An 8535-nucleotide genomic window follows, 5' to 3' on the forward strand; every position below is an offset into this window, starting at 1 on the left:
TATGTTTGGTTACCAATTCACTTCAGTGTATTTTAACCATTCCCCTCCTTTCTGCCGCTCTTTTAGGTACAGTGAAGTCAATCGGTAAACATTAGGCGTGTTGCAGAAATTTACATTTCGTGAGCACAGGCGCCCGTGGAACAGCCGGTCACGCTCATGGTGAGAAACTGAGTCTATGAACTGCACTACAAGTGTGTTTCTGTGTTTTCCAGTTATAATGCACAGTCGTTTGACGTAGCTCAATAGGTGTGCTTTCCAAAAAAGTCAAATTGAATTAATTTCTAAAATGCTTTAATTAATTTAAAGGTCAAGAAATATTATATCAGATTCCTAAGGAAGAGAAAGCAATCTCACAGTTCTTAGTGCCTTGTTTAAAGTGGCATCATATTGAATTTCAAATCAGTCTAAAAGGTTAGGGATGCACCGAAATTCTTGGCTGAAACCAAAAATGAGAAAATAAAAACACAGAAATAAATTATTATGCAATTTATAAGTATAATAAATGGACTTGATTTATATAGCGCTTTATCCCCACACTGAAGCAGTCTCAAAGCTCATTCACCCAATCACTCTCACACACCAGTGGGACAGGACTGCCATGCAAGGCACTAGTCGACCACTGGGAGCAACTTAGGGTTCAGTGTCTTGCCCAAGGACACTTCGACACATAGTCAGGTTTTGGGATCGAACCCCCAACCTCTCGATCAGAAGACGACCCTCTACCACCTGAGCCACGGTCGCTGACACACTGACACAGGCCTTTTGATGGTAAAATTATTATTATTTATCTATCTGGCTCAGAGTTGAATTGATTTCTCTCTTTCTATTTGTGCATAGTTACGCTCTGCAGGTGCCAAAGAGCGTGATGCAAAAGCATTGGGGCTTTCTGAGCCATCAGTCATTTTGTGTGACAAAACAGCACCAATGCCGTATGGTGAAGCGTCACAAGCGAGTCAAAGGGGCAACTTCGGGTCAAAGTGTGTCAAAAGTTTTTCAGACACAATGAGTCTCTTTGCCTTTTTAAAGGCTTGTTCACAGTCATTAGTCCAGCTCCATTTTGTGTTTTGATGGAGAAGACCATTGAGTGGGTGCAACAAAGATGACAGATTTGGCAAAAACTTGTGATAGTAATTAATGAGGCCAAGAAATGAGCGTAGTTGACTTACGTTTTCAGGTTGAGGAGAATTCACTATGGCCTCGATTTTATCTTGTGTTTTGTGTAGTCCATTTTCGTCTATCCTGTGCCCACAGTACTCAATGCATTCCTTGAAAAACTCACATTTAATTTTGTTAGCCTTTAGTCCATAGTCCTCAAGTTTTGTGAGAACTGCATCCAAGTTTGCTAAGTGTGAGTCTTTGTCTGAGCCAGTAACAATGATGTCATCCAAATAACATTGTGTACTTGGGATCCCTTGGAGCACCTGGTCCATTGCGCGTTGCCAGATTGCCGAGGCACTGCCAAACACAAGTCGGTTGTATTGGTACAGTCCTTTGTGAGTGTTTATGGTGAGATACTTGCGTGAACTTTCGTCCATCTCCATTTGTAGATAGGCCTGAGCAAGGTCTATTTTTGTAAAGTGCTCACCATTTGCCAAAGATGCAAAAATGTCATCAATGCGAGGAAGTGGATACTGGACTGCGTGCAGTACAGGGTTAACTGTTCCTTTGAAGTCACCACAAATACGCACTCGTTCTGAAGACTTCTTAGCCACTGGTACGATTGGCGTTGCCCATTCAGACCAATCCACTTTGGACAAGATCCCTTGATCCATTAGTTGTTGTAGCTCAGCTTCAACCTTTGGGCGTAGAGCATACGGTACCGGGCGTGCTTTGTGGAACTTTGGCTTTGCATCATTTTGAAGCTCTAGACACGCTTTAATGTTTTTCATGGTTTCTATGCCCTCACTGAACACTTCTGCATGTTTCTCTATTATTTCTGACAGCCTGATGGCCTGTGAGCAGTTTAGAAGCAATGTTCATAGTCTTTATTTCTTGCCAGTTTAGTTTGATTTGTCTTAGCCATTGCCGTCCAAACAGTGGCGCACCTCTTTCTTTGAGAACAAACAGTTCCAGATTACATGTTTGATTTTTATATTTCACCTTTACTTTCAACTTTCCCAGAGGAGCTACTCTTTGATCTGTATAGGTTTTCAGTTTCACACTTGTGCGAGACAACTTCATGTCTGGAAAGTTTTTCATGTACAGTAATCTTTGTTGGATATGAGTGACAGTGCAGATCCTGTGTCCAGTTCCATCTTTAATGGCACTCCATTGACTTTTGGTGTCACCCATATTACATCACTATCAACCTCATCAGTTGCATATAGTCCAACACAAGACAGTTCCTCCTCACTTGAGCTGTCGAACTCCGTTTCTGTGACTTTATGCAGCTTTTTCCCCCATTTTGCATTTGATTTCTCTTTATTGTATTTAGCTTTACACATCTTCTGTATGTGCCTCCTTTTACTGCATTGCCTACAATCTTTATCTTTAAACCAATAGTCAGCTGGGTCATGTGATTGTTTACCGCATCTGAAACACGGCTTCGATTTGAAACTACGTTGCTTGGTTTGTAATTCATACACAGCGCATGCAGCGGCCTGTTTACCTTGTAGTTCAGTGGCGTCTCTCGCTGCTGTTTTCACCGACACAGCGACATCCACCGCACGTTGCAAGGTGAGCCTATCCTCTGTTAAAAGGCATTTTTGAGTGCTCTCATTGTGTAGACCACAGACGAACCGGTCTCTCAGTGCGTCAGATAGTCCCACTCCAAACTGGCAATGCTCCGCCAGCCTCCTCAGTTCAGCTATCTATTCCGACACGGCCTCAGTCTTTGCTTGGTTTCTCTTATGGAATCTGAAGCGCTCCGCGATCACCAATGGGGCTGGATTCAGGTGATTTTTGAGAGTTCTCGTAATCTCATCGATCATCTTGTCTGCCGGTTTATCTGGTGCAGTGAGGCTGCGGAGGAGATTATAGGTTTTTGCACCCATGAGGCTCAAAAGAACAGCCACTTTTCTCTCATCCCGGATGTCATTAGCTAAGCAACACTGTTCAAATCTTTCCACATAGATTGTCCAGTCCTCCACTGAACTGTCAAAAGTGTCCATATGTCCCACAAACGCCGACATTATGCCTCTTTATCGCGTCCAATCATTTTCTTTAGTCTCGTATTATAATCATCCCCAGCTCCGGCGATCCTATTTCCGGGTTGAGCAAACGAAATACTGCTCACAAAACCAAGTCCGTTTGTACCTTTTACTTGTCCTCGAGCATCCGCAGTAATTGCCCGGGTTCATGTGAATCCTCGTCGCCAGTTTTGTTATGTTTGTCACTTACATAACCTTGTAAAATAATAGACGAAAGCTCCGGTTGCCTGTTGGGTATTTTAAGATGAGGCACTATTCATTTCTATATTAGACATTTTTGTTTGTCTCGTCCACCCCCCTCCTCCGCCTTCGCTCTGTGCCTGGTCTCCCGTTGAGTTTGGTGTGAGGGGCTGCTGTGGGCCCGGGATCCTGGTGGGGTGGCTGTGGCCTTCGCTTGGGGGGTGGGCATTGCAGTGCCGGGTGGGTGGCTTGGGGGTTGGCTCGTCTGGGGGCCTTAGGTGGTGGGGTTTATGGCTGTGCCGAGTGGGTGGCTTGGGGGTTGGCTCGCCTGGGGGCCTTGGGTGGTGGGGTTCATGGCTTCGGGACGGGGGGGTCCGGGGTAGGGGTGGCACTGGGGGTGGCTACTCTTGGGGGCGACGCTTGCATCCTGGGTTGTTGGGTGGCGGGGTGTTGCGGTGGGTTGCTCCGTCGGCCGGTCTGGGCGACTTGGCCTGGTTCCCTGCCCCCCCCCAAGGGCTCACTTGGGAGACCGCGGGGGCCGGCTTGTGTAGCTTCGGGGGGAGGGAAAAGTGAGTTGTGGGGCTTCGCCCGCGCTGGGGCCTCCCCTGGGTCGTGCTGGGTGTGTGTGTGTGGGGGCGCGTCTGGTGGCTCCTGTCCTGGTGGATCCGAGTCGGGGGTGGTTGGTGTGCTGGCAGGGGGTGCCCGGGGCAGTTCCTGGGTTTGCGGTAGCGTTTTTTGCACATATACTGGTCTACGATGCACTGGCACGCCTTGGGATGTGGGATATAATTCATACTGGGCTAAACTTTAGACACGTTAATCCCAAATACCTGCTTTAGGTACTACCACTCACTCATTCCCCCTGTCCACAGCCACCAACTTTATAGCTAAGTTTCACACTTGTCACTATACTGGGTTGATTACACAACATAATAAGCACAATATGTTCTACAACTTTACATCTCACCCTCACTGTAAAATAATAGGTCTAACACTGCTCTCCCTTTTTATATCCTCCCTATAATAAAATATTTCGTACCCTTCCCTAGGGAGGGCTGGTGATGGTCACAATTAAACAATAAAATAAATCAATTTATTTTATTGCAATAACAAAACATGCATTGCTGTTATAATGATTGCACTTCTTGCAGACAAGTAAAAAAAATAAAATAAATGGTTAGTGCTTCTAAACCAACAACCTGTCTTTTAGATCAGATTCCAACTCCACTATTTAAAGATGTTCTTCCACTAATCAGCACTAATATGATGAACTGGATTAACACCTCTCTAGTGACAGGCTATGAGCCACAGGCCTTTAAAATCGCTGTAATCAAACCCCTCCTTAAAAAAACCTACCCTATGCTTCATCCCGTTCAGAAGAATAAAGCATAAATGTTCAGCTCTGCTTCATCCTGTGGTGAGACTGAACTGAACTAAAACCCTGCCTCCAGTTAACTGATGGATGATTTCACTACAAAGGTAAAGGAAACTGATATTTGAAGAAAATCAGAAGGAGCCAAAACTTAACAGTTAAAGACTGATTTAAATGAGTATATACATAAATGTTTGAGGAATATTTACATGCAGAGCATACAGTAATTATATACATTTAAATCATGTAAGATGAAATCTGTCATTTGTTTCTGAAAATGTTGGCTTTTACAGTAATTTCACTGAGATGAACTGTTTGTAAAATAGATCAATTGTCATTCAATGATATTCCTTTTTAAAATTATTTGTTTCCTCTAAATCTCACCTGCTTAATATCAAAATGTCAGTTGAGAATGATGATTCTCCTTGTGGTGGGTTAGCTGATCAAATAGAATTTTTCTGTGAAAATCAAGAAGATTCAGACCATGATGCAGCAGCAGAAAGTGATAAAGGACATAGAGAGCTTAATCCACCCATTGAAAAATCATAAACAAGGAAGTTCTCCCGTGAGAGACGGTTAACCCCTAAAATGCAAGAGCTTAAACAGCAAGAATCAGTTCAAAGAGAGGGAAAGTTCAAGTCAGCCTATGAAAAATGGAAAACTGAAGTTAGAGAAGTGCGTTCAACATTAAAGCATGAATGTTCTGAAAGCAAATTGTGTAACATGCTGGATACAATGGAAAGACTTGAGACTGAACTGAAAAAATTATATGACAGCATTAGAGTCCATACAACACCAAGCCAAGAAATTAGGAGAAAGATAGATGCATGCACAGCTGTATCATCAGATCTAGTTGACATGATGAGAGTACGCTTGACTGAAGAAGGAGAAGACTTTGATTCAGAAGCTGAAAAGAGAAGATTACGGATGCTACTGGACAACAAATATGCTAAATCTATCTATGGATCAACAGTCTCCAAAAGCAACGCCAGCAACCGCAGCTCCAACCATTCCTCAGCTATCACTAACATTTCAGCCACACAGCAGCAAAGAAAGCTGAAATTGAAATGGAAGCTGCAATTGATGCACAACGTAAACAGCTAAAACAACTAGAAAATCAAAGAGACATTGAAGTAATTGAAGCTTAGAGTGTACAATGAAGAGGAATTAAGAGCAAAGAGTGACATATGCAGCCCCCCATGCAGCATAGCACAGGGTCCTGCTCCACCTTATCCCCTCACAGATCAATAACAAAAGATGTGTAACAAAACAACGAAGCTATTTTATTGCAAGCAATGCAAGAATCAATGGCTCTGTCTCAACTTCCACTACCAGAACCTTCTATTTTTTTCTGGTGACACACTGAAGTTTACAGAATGGAGTTCAAGCTTTAAAACTCTTATCTAGAGACGATGTTCAAATCTTGCAGATAGATTGTTTTACCGACAGTAGTACATCTCTGGAGAAGCAAAATCTGTTTTGGAAGGCTGTTTATACAGGAAAGATGATGAAGCATATCAACAAGCATGGAAGAAACTAAATTCCAGGTATGGTCACTCCTTCTCAATGCAGCGTTCCTACAGAGAGAAGCTTAATAAATGGCCATAGAGTGGCTCTAAAGAGTATATTAAGCTAAGGGAGTTCAGTGACTTTCTCCAAACATTGATTACAACAAATGGAAAGATGCAAACAAAACAAAGAAATGGAGCACATCAGCAAACAGCTCAGGTCCAATCAAGTGCATATGCTGTGTAGAAAACCATTCCATTCAAAAATGTCAGAGGTTGATGGAAAAGTCAGTGGAAGAGAAAGGGAAATTTGTGCAGGATAATAAATTATGTTTTGCATGCTTAAGAAGAAGACACAACTCTAAACACTGCAGAAACAAAGCAATGTGTGACATATGTAAAAAGAACCATCCTACTCCTCTGCATGAAGAGCGTCACCCTGCAGACAACTCTCCTAATCAGAATGTACCTCAAGTGAGCGAAAACACGACATCATTGTCATGCTACGTAACTGGAGATGAAGATGCGGCAACTTCTATGACCGTTCCAGTGTGGATCTCATCATCAACTGTTCCAGATTCTGAAATCCTGGTTTATGCCTTACTGGATACACAAAGTAGTCACACGTTCGTTGACAAAGAGGTGTGTGGAAGATTAAAGGCAGTAATGGAGCCAATAAAGCTAAAGCTTTCTACCATGACAGCAAAAAATTCAATTATATAGAGTCAGAGGTTTACTGGACTCCAAGTGCGAGGCTTCAACTCTCAAGATATAATCAAATTGCCTTCAGCCTATACAAGAGAGTTCATACCACTTGACCATGCACACATACCTAACGACCAAATAGCAAGTAAGTGGAAACATCTAGAGGCCATAGCAAAGAAATTGTGGAGTTGGTCTTCTAATTGGCTATGACTGCTCCAGAACGCTGGCACCAAGAAGAGTCATCACAGGAAGTGGCAATGAGCCTTATGCCATAAAGACTGACCTTGACTGGAGCATTGTAGGTAGCCCACAACACAGAGTAAACTCTAAAAATGCTATTGGTCTGTGCCATCGCAAATCAGTCAGAGAGCTTCGACCTGTTACTCCGGCTGTTGTGTTAATAGCGCTTGAGTCATATTTTTCACAAACCCCAGAGAAAAGAGCATATCTCAAGAAGATATTCAGTTCCTGCAAACATTAAAAAGAGAAATCCATCAAAATAAGTGTGGTCACCTCGAGATGCCCCTCTCATTTAAAGTCCGACCCCACCTTCCAGACAACAAAAAACTTGCTCTCTTCAGGTTAAAGCACCTGCAAAGAAAGCTCGACAGAGATGCTAAGTTAAAAAATGACTGTTACGTTTATGGAAGGTGTCTTTAAAGATGGTGATGCAGAGAGAGCAGACAATCCTCCGGTACCAGGGAAGGCATGGTACATTCCTCACCAAGGGGTGTACCACCCAAGGAAACTAGGAAAGATCAGGGTCGTTTTTGACTGCTCTGCTAAGTACGAAGGCACTTCCTTAAACGACCATCTGTTAACAAAAAAACAAATGAACTCACCAGAGTGCTCTGCCGATTTTGCAAACATTCCATTGCAGTCACTTGTGATGGGGAGAAGATGTTCCCTAGGTTCCACGTCGGCAGCGAAGACAGAGATTACTTATGTTTTCTGTGGTGTGAAAACGGAGATACGGATACTGAGCAAAGAGAATGCCGCATGAAAGTCCACCTCTTTGGAGCCTCCTCCTCCCCTGGCTGTGCTAAGTATGCCCTGAAACATCTTGCCAGCCAGAATGAGAATGAATATCCTCTGGCGGCTAACTTCATCAAAAAGCATTTTTATGTGGATGTTGGCCTCATAAGTGTGAAATCTGTTGAAGCAGCAGTGAAGCTGGTGGAGGAGGCCTAGGACATTTGTGCAAAAGGAAAATTACACCTCCACAAATTTATCTCTAACAACAGAGAGATTCTCGAGTCAATCAACATGACTAAACAGGCTGCTGAGGATCTCACTTGTGACAATCTTCAAATGCAAACAGTATTAGGAGTGAGGTGGAATGCAGAGAATGACACCTTCTTCTCCAAAGTCTTGCTGGATGAGAAACCAGCTACCCGTCATGGAATTCCGACAGTTGTGGCTTCCGTTTATGATCCTTTGGGATTTTTGGCCCCATTCATCCTGACAGGAAAAAGAAACCTCCAAGAAATTTGTCAAAAAGGCATAACTTGGGACGAACTCCTGATAACCGAGTTGAAACCAAGATGGGAGAGTTGGGTTAACGACTTAGATTGAATAGAGCAGATTCAGATCCCAAGATGTTTCATACCTAAAAACTTTG

This window comes from Gouania willdenowi, chromosome 17 (assembly GCF_900634775.1).
Source record: "Gouania willdenowi chromosome 17, fGouWil2.1, whole genome shotgun sequence".
NCBI classification, from domain to species: domain Eukaryota; kingdom Metazoa; phylum Chordata; class Actinopteri; order Blenniiformes; family Gobiesocidae; genus Gouania; species Gouania willdenowi.